The following is a 15,306-nucleotide window of genomic DNA, read 5'->3' as shown; positions in this document are numbered from 1 at the left end:
GACCAATGTATTAAGAAAAATGAATTAGTTCACGAGGATGAATGGATTCATGAATAAAATTCCGAGTTTCGTGAAATAGTTCACGAGAAAATATCCGGAATGTTTTGATTTTGTGAACTCATGTTCCTAAATCTATGAATAACATCATGAATCAACCTTTGCTTTTATTAACAATGTTTATAAAGTTATGAAATAGCTCACATACCGAAAATAAATTTGGCGACATGACATGGCGGAAACCGTGACTGAAGTTCACAAAACAAAAACAAATATTTCCTTTAATGAAAGCGTTATGTGGGCGCTACTGAAGCAAAATTGAACATAATCATGAAACACAGGACTTTTGTTCACGGTCCTGTTTTCGTGGTGTAAAACTTGATTGTTCCATAATTCACGGCACTTTATTCACGGTTTTGGGAACAATTTTTTTCGTGTATATTTAACAGAGAACTATTTTTTTCAATGAATCTTAGAGCTTAAATATTTTGATGGTCGAACAATCTATAGTGGTGGGGGCCCTTATGTTGGACTTCTGGGTTCGGATTTTCTCTCTAGGGCCCTGCGAAGAAGATGTGGTCGCATCCAGTTAGCTGCATTGCAACATTAACATTGGGGTCTGTTATCCTTCGTTCATTGAGTTCACCTTTTACATACAAACGACCAGCTCACCTCCGTCCGATGGTATACACTTCGTTCTACAGCAACGCATTTCGCATTTTACACATTGGTGAAGGCATCGGTAAAACCCTGACTCAATCCAAAAACTAAATCAACATAAATGTTTCGGAGCCTGTTGGGTGTTTCTGTACGTTTGAGATTTTCAAGCCAATGTTCGACGAGTAACCACCCAAGTAAAACTCACCTTTCACCAGTAATAAAAAAAATCATTTCATCACTTTCAGCAAACAACTTTTCCTCTGCTGTACGGCTTGGAAAACAAGCGCAGACACATTCCCCGATATTTATCTTTCGGGAGTAGGTAGCGGATGGAAAAATCAAACTGGACTCGATTTATTGCACTGGCGGCGGGCGAACATGTAATGACCAGAAGCAGAAGGGAAAGTGAAAGGGTACAAAACTGATTGCTGGCGATTTATTTTTTTTTCTTTCGGCACCGGTAATTCATAAAATCGGAATGATGCTGCTGGAAAACATTTTTCACAAATTCTCGCAACCCATAACTCTGCCACAATTTCTGCAATTCAGCTTCCGCATCGCAATCAGAGTCCATATGTTTCGATTTTACGGGCGGTATAGCATAAATTAAAACTATATTTCCATACATGGTTTCATCTGGATGGCGCAAAAAGAAACGAAACCCCACCGCCGAAAGCAACCAAACGAGAAACATTTGCTTCGAAAAATGTTTGCATAAATTTCACAAATAAATATTGTATCGCTGGGACGGCAAATTTCAAAAACTCGAAATTGACACCGCTGTTTCGCTGCGCTGCTAACTGGATCCGATGAGGCGGGAGGGGGGGGGGCGTCGGTTCTGCTGTGTGTTTTCTTCTCGTCGTTTCCGATTCTTGACTCGGTCGGCCGCCTACCGGCCGGCAGCTCGCGTCAGTGAAAACAACCACAAGCCAAACATTCCAGCTCCACAGCAGAGACTGATTAATACAAATCTTTCTAAACTTCATTAACAATTTGCGCTGCTTCTGCCGCTACTCACTAGCACCGCGCGCCGCGGTGGTGCTCTGGTCGGTTTCGTTTTGTTGTTCTGACGGAAGAATTTCTCACTCGAGCTCGCAAAGAGTCGGGAAAATGTTTCTGTATGTTTGTAACAGCTTTCGGAAACGACATTTAAATATTTACTAAAACGATCATACGTTTAAAATCCGGTTTGAATTTCATTTGAAAAACTCTGATTTGAATATCAGCCATGTTACCCAGCAACTAGTCCTTTCGTAATCCCCACTTCCCCGGTAGCAAATAACGACTTTAATTAAATTTTCAAATCATTTACCCTTGCAGCTGTGAGATGCTGGTATCCTTCGCTCTGTTCTGGTCTTTGTTTCGTTCGCGATTAACCAATATCTTCGAATTAAACCCCCGCACGGGTGCACCATAATTGCGACCAACCGACTGCGGGGCCAAATATGGTCCCTCATGACACCACCACCGCAGACGACGACGACGACAACGTCGACAACAATCAATTTAAATGCCATTTCTGTCAATTAGAAAAAAAAAATCCGGACTACGGAACCTCCCTCACCGGACCCGCGGCAACGGCTTCGACTCATCGCAATCGACCGATCAAGTAACCAATCAACCAACCGACCAACCGCAATCGACTTTCCTATTCGAAAGGGTTTTAATTGAATTACGTTCCCCAAGCGCCATCCCTATCCACCCCCCGCGAGACATAATCAATTTCTCGGGTTCGGATCCTTTAATACTGGAACAGCCAGGTATCACGTTCTTTGCGTCCTGAAGTCACCAGCTTTGATGAATGCTTTGTACCGAAAGTTGCCGCAATTTTACACACAACACACCCAACCCATCGACGAGAACCGCACCGCCTAAATATATTATTACCCCATGAGCTGGGGGGAATTTATTTCCTCGTCATTTCACAACAATTTTTCACCGCTTTTCACAACAATCGTCGTCATTCGATTCCAGCAATGGTTCGATCGAAAACTCATTTTTCCCACGTATAGCAGTCATTCTGCTGTTGGTTGCCATATCAAACAACTTCTGCATTCACCACGGGAAAGTTTTTCTCCAATCGATTAGCCTCACAGTATTCTGATCATTTCACAAATTGCACATTTTCCGGGCAAAAAAAATGTACACCCACTACACACCCGTTCCCGATTGAAACGAAAATTGGACAACCATTAACAACTGTCAACAGGAGTGATAGCATACAAGGGAGCGAGCGAGAAAGAGTGAGCGAGAAACGGAACTCGTTAGCTTATTCAACAGGAAAATAAACTCGAGATGTACCTTGTTAAGTACACGGCACACACAACCATACGGATGGTTCGTTTTCGGCGGTAGTCTAACTACTAAACTAAACTTTACAATCTCTGGCTCAAGTTTCAACTTCGTCGAACGCGCGCGTGCTCTTTCGAGTCGACGCGGCGTCATGCGACGCGGTTAAGCGGCATTGAGCGAGATGAGCGCCGACCGGTTAGGCAGCGTCGTCTGAGAGATTTAAGAGAGATGGAGAATGGAGAATTAACTGGTAGGGGTGTTCAGTTTGTACATTCGATGAGTTGCTGATTATTGCTGGAATGCGGCTCGATTAAGGGGGAAGGGCCATCCGGAGCGGTGAAAAATAGCTTTATTGTAGATCGATGTGTCGATTTTCAAAGAGCTTGTGTTTGTGCAATAATTGAGCAGTGAACGGCAATGGTCATTGATAGGACATAACTCATCATCATGTTTTACCGCCTAGTTTTCCGTTCATAGTTTCACTCTAGAATAGCTATCCATCTTTCGATTTCATTGCTTTCGTTTCTCTTAGTCTTAAATTTGCCGAAAATAGCCAACAAAATCGATAAAGTAGAACCTTGCGGCAATTGAATCATAGTAACAAATATTTATTTTGCATATAATTTTAATTGTTATTTACAAGTCGTTAGAAAGTGCAAAGTGTTCTAGACTATACAAACTGCAGAAGACATCAAATTGGAGCAGTAAAATTTCATCAAAAAGTTCATCCCGTGAGACGTTTCTAAACAAATCGTGCTCCATCGTGTTGTATGATGAATTTTAAGATTTTTAAGTTTTTGCTGTTTCATTAGGTTAATTATTTGTAGTTTAGTTCATTAAGACTAAGTGTCAGATAAACACAAATTTTAAATACAAATACAAATGAGAAGTCACGAACTGACTTCTATCATCTCCATCGACAGGAATATATCAGCGTTAAATCAAAGTATCCCGCTCCAAAGAATGTTCTAATAAAAAGAATGCCAGAATTTGCTTTAAAATTTCTGATCTGGCAGGTAAATCGTAGATGTGAAGAAAACCTGTTTCCTCAATTCTGCGTCATGCCACTTTTTATTTTTTTGATATTACGCGAACTTGGTGTTAGTTCAAATTTAAAATACACTCAAGTTTTTTTTACGCGGTTTTTTTTGCGCGGTATTTTTTTACGCGGTTTTTTTACGCGGATTTTGAAATTTACGCGGTTTTCATTTACGCGGATTTTGAAATTTACGCGGTTTTCATTAACGCGGTTTTTGAAATTTACGCGGTTTTCATTTACGCGGTTTTTGAAATTTACGCGGTTTTCATTTACGCGGATTTTGGAATTTACGCGGTATCCATCAATGAGGTTCCCTTTATCACGGATTCTTAAATTTAAGTGGTCTTCATTTACGCGGATTTTGAAATTTACGCGGTTTTCATTTACGCGGATTTTAAAATTTACGCGGTTTTCATTTACGCGGATTTTGAAATTTACGCGGTTTTCATTTACGCGGATTTTGAAATTTACGCGGTTTTCATTTACGCGGATTTTGAAATTTACGCGGTTTTCATTTACGCGGTTTTCATTTACGCGGCTCGTATCCCCCGCGTAAAAAAAACCTGAGTGTATTTCTAATTTTAACAAGACATTTTCTAGTTTAACACAATGTGCTCGGCAGTATTGTCGGATGAGTGAGAATGTGTATTAATTTCACCAATGCTTATATTTGTGAATGTTGAAAACCCAGATACTCCCACAACCTAAAATTTATTATGCAACTGATACTTTTTCAATCACTAAACTTTGTCACAGACAGATTTTTCTAGCACAGAAGAATTTTTCAATCCCTAAAATAATACAAAAGGCAGACCAGTAATGCGTATAGCCATATTCAACTAAATGTCCGGTGTGTTCAAAAGTGTGGGTCCTAACAAATACTGATTTCTCTAGAAAGCACAGATAAGAACTTTAACTCTTTTGGCTTTGAACAAACTTGCTAAGCCGTTGGAACTAGATGAGATTACCTAGATTAATAAAAGCATAATTTTCGGACCAATTTACGATTCTTTATGCTCGTTCATATTTTGGAATTTTTAGTACCACACCTGCGCTTATTCGGTACTTTCTAAGTCAATTTGTTACTTAATTCTAAAATTGGGAGCAATTTTGGAATATGATTTGCTAAACAAATAAATTCTCACCAGTCTGCTCAGCGAATTGTTTGCTTTTTATATAAGAATAATTAGCTCCTGGTAATTTCAACATTCATGATCAAGATTGGAACAGATACTCGGCTTCTTCAAGAGAGTTATAGTGATTGTTTGATTGCAGAATTGTTTCACTCTACTTTGGGAAACAGTTTCAAAAAAAAATATTGCATTAAGGTTGTACGATTAGCGAAAACGTAGGGTACTTCCGATTATCGTTTTATGAATATCAATGTGAAGGAAATGGAGCGTTGTTCCGTTCAACTAATTCTGAAAAGATCCTCATTGTTAAATAGATGGTCTTGTACAATGTGTTTCAAAATACTGTAAAATTCGAGTGACCAAAATCCATAAAATTCGAATCTAATTTGAATAAAAGAGTATAAAAATTTAACTGCAAAATTTGTTTTATTTCAGCTAGTTATTACATTTATAAAGAGTTTCATTCATTTTAACACGTTGGGGCATTGAACATAAAAATGCGAATTTGAGCTTGAAATAAGTTGAAATAATCACGAATTAGTTTCAAAAAGAAATATTTTTAAAATAAGCAAGCTCTTTAAAATCAATTCGACATATCCGACTCTATAGAAAAATACATACTCGTTTGGAATTTACTATTTTTGCTAAAATCTAAGGTTTATTAGTTTTATCCAAAATAGACACTTTACGAAGCTTCGTCAAAATAAGATCAATTTTGGATTTTTGTATATTTTGTGCCCAAAAATCTAACAATATACTCAAAAAGTATAACAAATTACTACTTTATAAGCTTAGAGTAAAACTCGTTTCAAATTTGAATGATTAGGTAAACTATTCTAGCTGAATAAGTATTTTACGCAAAAGTGTGATCAAAGACTTCATGTTCTAGTTATTTTCCGTCGGCCTATTTACGCTACGAGACCAAATACCGACGCCGGAGAGGTGACTCCCACTACCTGGACTAGATATCGACCCATCAACTTATGGTACCGGAGATCAACGGCTTTACAACCCCACCGAAGGAAGGCGTGACCACAGATTTTTTTTACCTAAATCTCAACGACTTCGACTGGAATAGAACCCAGACCAACTTGGGTGAGTGGCGGTCACGCTTATCGCTCAACCACCAGCGCCGTCTATTGTGATCAAAGAAAACAATATGAAAACAGCTATAATTTGGCAATTTTTCCAAGAAAATTAGAAAAATTTCTCAACATACTTCAAATAGACGCTTCGTCTTTGTTTTAATAAAAATTTAGAGATAACATTCAATTTCGCATCCAACGACCTATTTATCATCAAAATCGCTTGAGAAATGCAAAGTTACTATTTTTTCCAAATTAGAAACTTGCTCGCATGAACTCTTAAGAGATTAGTGAGGTATAGTCTCGCACTATGAGATGCTATAATTATATCTTCCGTAATTTTTTTCTAATTTCGAGCTGAAAATTCACACACATACTTCACAAACGAGATAAGAATCTATTTTTTGAAAATTTCATCATGCGAGCAAGTTTCTTATTTAAAAAAAAATAACTCGCCATTTTGCAACCGATTTTGATGATAAATAGGTTGTTAGATGTGGAAATAAATGTTTCTCTTCAAATTTTTATTTGAACAAAGAGGTTAATTTCATATTGTCTCAAAACCGCATACTACTTTTAATAAAAAACATAACATAGCATACCGTTGGGAAGGCAATTTCTTCTTCTTTTCAAAACACTCAGAGAATTTTAAATTTGTGTACCATAAAGATTGTTATGATAAAAATTTGGTCGAATTAAACTTGATTGTGTATTTAGAATAGTTGACAACCCCTCATTGTGTAGGTGTGCGTTCATAATGATGCCTTGGTTTGATTTCGATATTTTCCCTTCAGTTATAAAAATGGTCTTCAAACAAGAAGAGTAACCTATCAAATTTTTGCTCGCGCTTTGAGAAAATCCAAACTACTCGCACCCTAAGTTAGCGAGAACATTACAAGTATCCATTTCAACTGTTACAAACGTAATAAAAGTTTTTGAAGCTATCGAATATGTAGCTGGTTTAGCAGGCTTTCTGTATCTGTGGCTTGAAAGGCGGAATTTTCATTGTAACCGGGACTGTCATCAGGATAGTTTTTTTTTATTTTTGATTATAGAGGTTTTAACCTTAGGGTCATTCGCCTCTTTGTCGGGTTAGAGAAATCTCTTTAGAAAAATCTCTAACCCTATGTGCGGGGTTGGGATTCATCAGGATAGTCTTTAATCATTTTGCCGTCATAAGCACACAATAAGTGAAACGCATCAAAGGAGAAGCTTTGATCCGAGTCACTATCTCGACAGTTTGTAAATAAACATTGCTTTAATTCAAAAGCGTATTAATAACATGTTTCAAAAATGAAACTCAAAAGAACAACTCATGTTTAAAAGAAGGGGATTTGTTTTATAAAAAATTATTTAGTACCATTAGTGCAACACTACACTTGAAAAATTGAATTTTTGAGCAAGGTTTGGTATAATACCGTTTGACATATATGCTAGTTGGACATTTAACATAACAGTCGTGCACACAGCACAGACTAACAGACATAATACTATGATGAAATTCATTTAAAAATATAGAATATGTTGAAGTTCCTTTAATAAATCCAATTTTGCTAAAACACTAGCTCCACCTTTAACACACGTTCCCAACCACGCATTTGCAAATGCGTTAACCCGCAGACTCAGGAATAGTATTTCACTAGTTGTATGCCCCCATACATTTGCTCATATATCAGTGGCGCCATAATCGCACATGCGATCACAGTCTCAACAACAAATGAGCGACCGAAAATAAAAGTCGCAAGGATAGAACATGCTTCGCAAAACCCGTTTCAAACATATTAAAATATAAAAATCGGAAATAAACTTCAAGCATAAAAATCGGACAGAAATTCTTCAGCATTAGAATCGCTTAAAAAGTTTTCACCCATAGAACTCGGCAAGGATGAATCTCCAGTATGAACATCGTTTTAAAATAAATAAATCGCTCGTAGGAGCATCCGTATATCTTGATGTTCAAGATTAAAAGTCGGCTAAAAAAAGCTACTTTGTAAGAATCGGATATATATCCGACTGTTACAAAGAAATGTTCCAGTCCGATTTTTATGCTTGAAGTTTATATCCGATTTTTATATTCTACGAAGCATGTTCTGTCCTTGCGACTTTTATTTTTGGTCGCTCAAATATATTTAAAATGACCGCTAACGTTGGCGAAGAATTGTTTCCAAGTGGTACGTGTGTTAGTCTGAGGTATAAGTATCATTTGGCATAAGGTAGGAAAATACTTTCGAATGCGTTTAGTGCTACAAGTTTGAGTAAACTAAGCAATTGGGTAGATCTTACGTTTACGTTTGTTTTCTTCCCAAAAAAATTCATTTCGATCATTTAAATAATATGTTCTATATAACGTTTGAAAGTTGTGTCAGATTGCTAATTCTCCGTCGAAGAAAGTTCATTGATGCAGTTTGTGACAAATAATTTTGAGCAATTTTCTAAAGAGATTCTTAATGATCAACCTGCTATTTGTCCCCGGTTATGGGCCACCCAGGATTTTTTTTTCCAGAGTTGTCCTACTGGAGCTGTAGAGCTAGGTTCTCGGAAGGGCTCCCCGTCAGAATCACATACTACAATTTGCAGACGAGACAGGCAATGTCGCCCAATAAAACACTGCATTAGACCAATTGTAGCGGGCCGTGATTCTGAATGTGATATTCATTGTACGGTTCAGGTATGTGCGGGCGTAGGGACTCGCGATCGCGTGTATCATCGCGAAGGGCTCGAAGATTTGTACGTTAACGTGCTCGATCGCGTGTGCGTTTGTATGTCGCGTGTGCGTTTGCATGTCGCGTGTGCGTTTGCATGTCGCGTGCGCGTTTGTATGTCGCGTGTGCTAACGTGTATGAACTTCGCGTGTATACATTCTATTTCATAACCGTGTGCCTTTCGCATCTTCGCGTGTGTTCTAGAATGATCGCGCGCGGACCGTGAATCTGATACTTAATTTTTGATTTTTGGTGTACGGTTCAGATTTCAAAAGAAGGTGGGTTCTTACATATCATTAGAATTCCCATTCATGTCGCCGTAGAACGCGTGATCTAGTGGATATGAGCTTTATTTTTTTTGATTGGTCCAACTGAATGTATGGACCTAAATTGCTAGAATGAATGCTAAAGATTTCCGGACGTAACCGATTCATGATCGCGCGCGTTTGCGGATTCGCGTTTGAGACCGCGTTTGTAACGTCGTAAGTACTAAAACGTTTACACAATTGCCGGAGTGTTATCAAGTTTACGCGATCTCGGGCATAGGTGTGCGTAGATGATCGCGAAGGGCTTAAGCGTTCGTATGTTGACGTGTTTGTTGCGTGTGCTCGCGCGTATGTGACTTCGCGTGTATAAATTCGATTTTGAAACCCTGCGGCCATTCATATATTCGCGGACCGTCATTCTGATCTTTAGCTTTCGGTGTACGGATCACATTCTGACAGGGAGAGAGTTACCCCATATCACTAGAGTTTCCGGTCATGTCGCCATGGAACGTTTTGTCTAGTGGATATGGGAGTTATTTTTCAATTTTATTATTTTTTTATTAATTAACAAGGACCTAGATTGTTGGTACCGAGAATAGAGACTTCCGGACGATCCCGATTCATGATGGCACGAGCGCGGGAGTTTGTAGGTTGACGCTTGAGATCGTGTTGCTAAGTTTATGAGTGCTGAGATTTTCACCTTATCACCGGGGTGTAATCACGTTTGCGAGTTCGTGGGCGTAGGTTGCTTGGAAAATCGCGAGGGGCTCTAACGTTTGTGCGCTGACGTGATTTTGTAACGTGTGTTCTTGAATGGTCGCGCGAACCGTGAGTCTGATATTAAATTTTCGGTGCGCGGATAGAAATCTAGCAGAGAGTGGGATCGTTTATATCGATAGGGTTCCCGGTCATGTCGCCATGAGACGTGTTGTCTAATAGGTATGAGCGTATTCTCTTAATTGGTCCAGCTGAAGGCATGGACCTAGGCTTCTAGGATCAAGGATAGACTTCCGGACGTGATCGATACGTAACCGCGCGCGGGGGCTTTTTTATAGGTTCATGCTTGAGACCGCGTTTGAGAATGTGTGAGTGTTAAGACGTTCACTATCACCATCTTTGCTGACCCAGCTGAAGGCGGGTGTAGAATGGCAGTATAGGACTCAAAAAGAAGAAATAAAGGACAATATATGAGAGACGTAATAGATTAGGTAGGTACAAGATACAGCTGAATTTATGATCATCACATGAAAGACATACATTAGTACTGAGAATTGGGCCCTAAACCCACATTGTATATTATTTGACCATGGCAGTGGACAATAAAGGTCGCCAAGTTAAGCCAAGTTGACCACAATGTAGCTTAACTAAAAAAATTAAAGGGTTGTGTACAGGACACGACCACGGTGACATTAAAAATATAGCTTTTTGTTGTGACTAACGACTTACCTTTCAATATAGGGGCCCCTTTTCAAAATTTCGGAAGAAAAATGATGTAAGATTTTGAACGCTTATATCTTTTGTTGTACTGAATGGATTTAATTAATTGCTTCGGCATTTTGTCGAAAATATTTGTACGAATGTTGTATTAAATTTTGGAATATGTAGAACATTCATCATCAACGGAAAAATAGTGTTTTGAAAATTTTTTTTTGGAAAACGACTCGGAAAAGTGAAAATTTTCAGCCCATCCCGCACAGAGCCGTCAAAATGGTGCAGCAAATGAACAATAAAATAATGAAAAGTTTATATATAGGTCCACTACATGTTTGTTCCTATGATTATTCGTATTGGGTTGCTTGACGAGAGCAGTTGGTGGGGGAAAGTCGGCATATTAGTTTTGGTTAAGCCATTAGAAGCCGGACGGAAAAGAAAAGCTCATGCACGCCACGAGAACGAGCGAGAAAGCGATAGTAGTGCATATTAGCGAAAGCGTTACGTACATTTTGAACCTTAATAACTTTTCTTCTACTAAACGGATTGCCAATCTTGTTTCATCGGAAGGAAAACGTTGAACGCTTGCTACCGATACGTTGTTTGCTATATAAAAGTTGTTTAAATAGTTCAAAAACTACTTTAAATGAGAATCAATATTAATGATAAAACCTATAAATAGGGGTGTCGCAGCTTTTCTCAAAGCCAGACGTGTGTAAGACGCAGCGCATAAGAGACGTGCGTGGTCGTGAGAAGCTGCATCGGACGACCAATCAAATCGGCTACCACCGTAGAGAAGAAAAACGTGGGTGGAGGTGAGAAGGCCAAAAAGCCAAAGGCTAAGAAACGCAGTGCAGTCACTGAAAAGGCAGTAGTAACTGCCACTAAAAATGCCACCAAAACATCGAAGGCTGCAAAGCGTACTCATTCGGTGTGAGCTGCGAAAGGGGAAAGATCGTATGTATGTACGCAGTAAAAAAGATGGGTGGGTAATGTCTAGGACATAACCGGAGTGTCGTGACTACTCGTTTGACTTGTAATTCAAATCGAATGATACTCAATGAAATATGTGGGAATGTTTTAAGTTATTCTTTATACACTGAAGTCTTTTTTTATGCGGTTTTTTTTTATGCGGATTTTTTTTATGCGACTTTTTTTATGCGGATTTTCAAAGTTATGCGGTTTTTTTTTATGCGGATTTTCAAAGTTATGCGGTTTTTTTTTATGCGGATTTTCAAAGTTATGCGGTTTTTTTAATGCGGATTTTCAAAGTTATGCGGTTTTTTGTGCGAATTTTCAAAGTTATGCGATTCTTTTTATGCAGCTTCCTTTTAATTTCTAGGGCATCACCTGAAGCGACTTTTATCGAAAGATAGATCCTCGTGAATGCACATGCTTAAACAAAAGACATAAAATATTCATATTTTTATTTTAGGTTATAAATTACTAGTCTTTGGGTTAAGGATATGAGAAGTATTCTTGATGCAGTGAAAATAAAAACAGAAAATGACTGAATACCTTTTTACCTTTCTCATAATAAAACTTATGCAATCGGTCGGAATTTACACTTTTTAACCGAGGCCCGCAGAGCCGAATCTCTTATACCATTCGACTCAGTTCGGCGAGATCGAAAAAAAAAAGTCTCTGAGCGTGTATCTTTTTTTTACTTGGTGATAAAGCTTTTACGCCGACCCGGCACACGTTCAGTAGTTAGACCATACGACCGATTTCGTCCATCATGTGCCAGAGTGAGGGACTCTGAACAGAGAAGATAACTCTCTATTCCTCTAAACTCCACCAAGAAGTCCGACATTTACCTGATCCCCCGGATTCCATTTGAAATGACTACTTTGGGGGGAGGCGTGTTAATGCACTTCACTTGATTCCAGGTCTAGCTGGTCGTGCTAGATTTCCCTTGTCTCGTAACCGCCATATCAGTCCTGCACGGCATGATATTCTACATGCCTTCCTCTCTACGTTGACCAGTTGGATGCCGTGGTCGATCTGGCGATTCCGGTTGGAGGGTGGCTTCCGGTTCACTGGTGCCCCAACGACCAGGGTCTGTCGCGTTCGGTGCTACTCGGCGTAGCTCCCGACGGTGGAGCTAGCCTACCTCGGCGGAGAGTTCCCCGACGAAAGAATGTCTCCTGCAACCGTTGATGGACACGTTATTCTTCCTTAGATGCAGTCCGGCAGAATGCCGAGGTTAGTCCAGCGATTCCCGGTGGAGGATTGCGTCCGGTTCACTGGCGCCCCGATGATTCAAGCCGGCGATTCGCTACGGACTACTCGGAATAGTCCCCGACGGTGGATCTTTCCTACTCCGACGAAAAGTTCCCCGGCAGTGGAAGATCTTCCGAAACCGATACGAACTGCGATTCGGGGTGGAGTGACTTCCAGTTGTCAGGCGCCTCGACGAGCATCTGCCGGCGCTACTTCCCGATCTATTCGAATTAGTCCCCGGCGGGGGCCTAGTCTACTCCGACGGAGAAATTTCCCGACGTTGAAATTTCTCTCGAAATCGTTATCTCGATGCTGGTCGGTTAGGTGCCGAGGTCAGTCTTGCGATTCCAAGAAGTCAAGGTTCCGACAGCATAAGTCATTAAGTGACTTTACGCTTGTCTGGACATGCCGCAGACTCAGGTGATTCGCATTTAATGCCAAAAGATCCTGACTCCTGCGTTGCAGAAGAAAAAGAGCTAAGTAGCCGGAAAACTCTAAGCTTGCTCATATGACCCTACTCCGCGTTTTTTTCTAAACTTTTTTACTTCAAATCCTTGCTTTTCCTTGAGTACTATGGCTCTTAATATTGAAAAATATTTCACACCTTATGTGTTTTTTTTATGCGGATTTTCAAAGTTATGCGGTTTTATTTTATGCGGATTTTCAAAGTTACGCGGTTTTTTTTTATGCGGATTCTCAAAGTTATGCGGTTTTTTTTTATGCGGATTTTCAAACTTATGCGGTTTTTTTTTATGCGGATTTTTTTTATGCGGTACGTATCCCCCGCATAAAAAAAAAACTTCAGTGTAATAATTATGGTGGTTCTGAAAAGAACCTTTGTTGTTGGCGTCTGCGTTGACAGGGGATGCGCTGGATTCTAAGCTCGTTGAGACATTCATTCATGAAATGAACAATTTTCTTGCTTTGAAATATCAATGTTAAAATCCCTCGAAACAACCATTGGAATCTTTTAATGTAGAATACATTTAAGCTTTCAATATAGGGGTCCCGTTTCAAAATATCTGCTGCGGCGCCGCGTCAGATTTTGAACGTTAATAACTTTTATCATACTTAACAGAATGATTTGATTTTTAGGCCAATTTGTTGAAAATATGTTCCTCTATGCTGTATTAAAATTTGAAGTATGTATAACATGCAACCGAACAATAAAATAATGAAAAGTTTATATATAGGTCCACTACATGTTTGTTCCTATGATTATTCGCATTGGGTTGCTTGACGAGAGCAGTTGATGGGGGAAAGACGGCATATTCCTTTGGTTAGGCCATTAGAAGCCGGACGGAAAGGAAAGGCTCATGCACGGCACGAGAACGAGCGGGAAAGCGATAGTAGTGCATATTAGCGCGATTATAAAAATATCTGTCGGTCGGTTTTTCTCATCATTCGTATTCGTTCAAGTTCAAGCACTAGCAAGCAGCCAGTCCACCGAAGGAAAGCAGTTGGCGATGACGACGGTCGGAAAAAGTGCCCCAGCTACTGGTGACTCATCGCAACCCGATCAGGAACTGTCGCCCTGCAAGAATTTCGCCCCAACTAAAGGGCAACAGAGAAACTAATCTGTGTTCTAATAAGAGTTAAACTGGCTCACCGTGTCAGCGGGGAGTGCGTCTGAATTATGCTCCCGCGATAAAACAATAAACGGTTCTTTACAGGACCAATTAATTGTGTTCTAATAAGTGTTAAACTGAAATTTACATTTTATGGTGTATAACAAATAATTTTCAGAAAGCTATATAAGAAATACGATGTGTGGAAAGAAACAGAATTTAAATTATCCTCTCTCGCTCGTTTTCGTGCACTGCTTTTCCATTCCTTTCTGCTGCTAATACCATAATAACAAACGAATGTGGGTGTTCCCCCACCATCCCATGGCCAGTATCAGCGCTAACAAATAAGACAAAAGAATTTAAATTTGTGAAAATCTTTTCCTTCTTTCTTTTCAAATCTGCAACATTCTTTGAAAATATTGTTGGAATGTTGTTATAGAAAAACTGAACATGCAAGTTTGCTAGCACTGGCCACTAGATTGAAGGCGATGGAAAGACAGAATATTCGTTTTGGATATGCTAGTATTGGTAGCCGAACGGAAAGGAAAGGCACAGGAATGGCACGAAAACGAGCGAGAGAGCGATAGTAGTGCTTTCTCGTGTTTTCATATATGAATATTGGTCGGTCGGTTTTTCTCATCATTCGTATTCGTTCAAGCACTAGGAAAGCAGTTGGCAATGATGACGGTCCGCAAAGTGCCCCAGCTACTGGGGCAACGGAGCAACTAATCCGCTGGCTAACATTCCAGCGTCTGGTTCGTAAGGTTGTGTATTACTTCAAATTGAATTTGAATCGAAAAAGAACACCCGCTTCAACTGCTGCTGGGACGGTAAGTTCTGTTTTAAAATTTTCCGTTGTGTGCAGTACGAAACAAAAGTGTTTGAAATTAGAAAACAAAAAGTTCTGCTG

At 39.5% G+C, this 15,306-nt stretch overlaps 1 protein-coding gene across 7 annotated transcripts in view; it reads right to left on the bottom strand.

The window, feature by feature from the left end:
- LOC131691471 (liprin-beta-1) overlaps positions 1-3,050 on the bottom strand; it is a 151,435-nt gene extending 148,385 nt beyond the window's left edge. For 5 of the 7 annotated variants that reach the window (XM_058977885.1, XM_058977891.1, XM_058977888.1 and 2 more), the window contains exon 1: positions 2,959-3,050. The gene's annotated coding sequence lies outside the window, so the exon portion shown is untranslated. The remainder of the gene's footprint in view (positions 1-2,958) is intronic. The other 2 variants (XM_058977893.1, XM_058977886.1) reach the window with 2 other exon arrangements.
- Between the last annotated feature and the right edge of the window lie 12,256 nt (positions 3,051-15,306).

The sequence above is a fragment of the Topomyia yanbarensis genome, chromosome 3 (assembly GCF_030247195.1).
Source record: "Topomyia yanbarensis strain Yona2022 chromosome 3, ASM3024719v1, whole genome shotgun sequence".
Classification (NCBI taxonomy): domain Eukaryota; kingdom Metazoa; phylum Arthropoda; class Insecta; order Diptera; family Culicidae; genus Topomyia; species Topomyia yanbarensis.
This window is presented reverse-complemented; position numbering and strand designations above follow the sequence as displayed.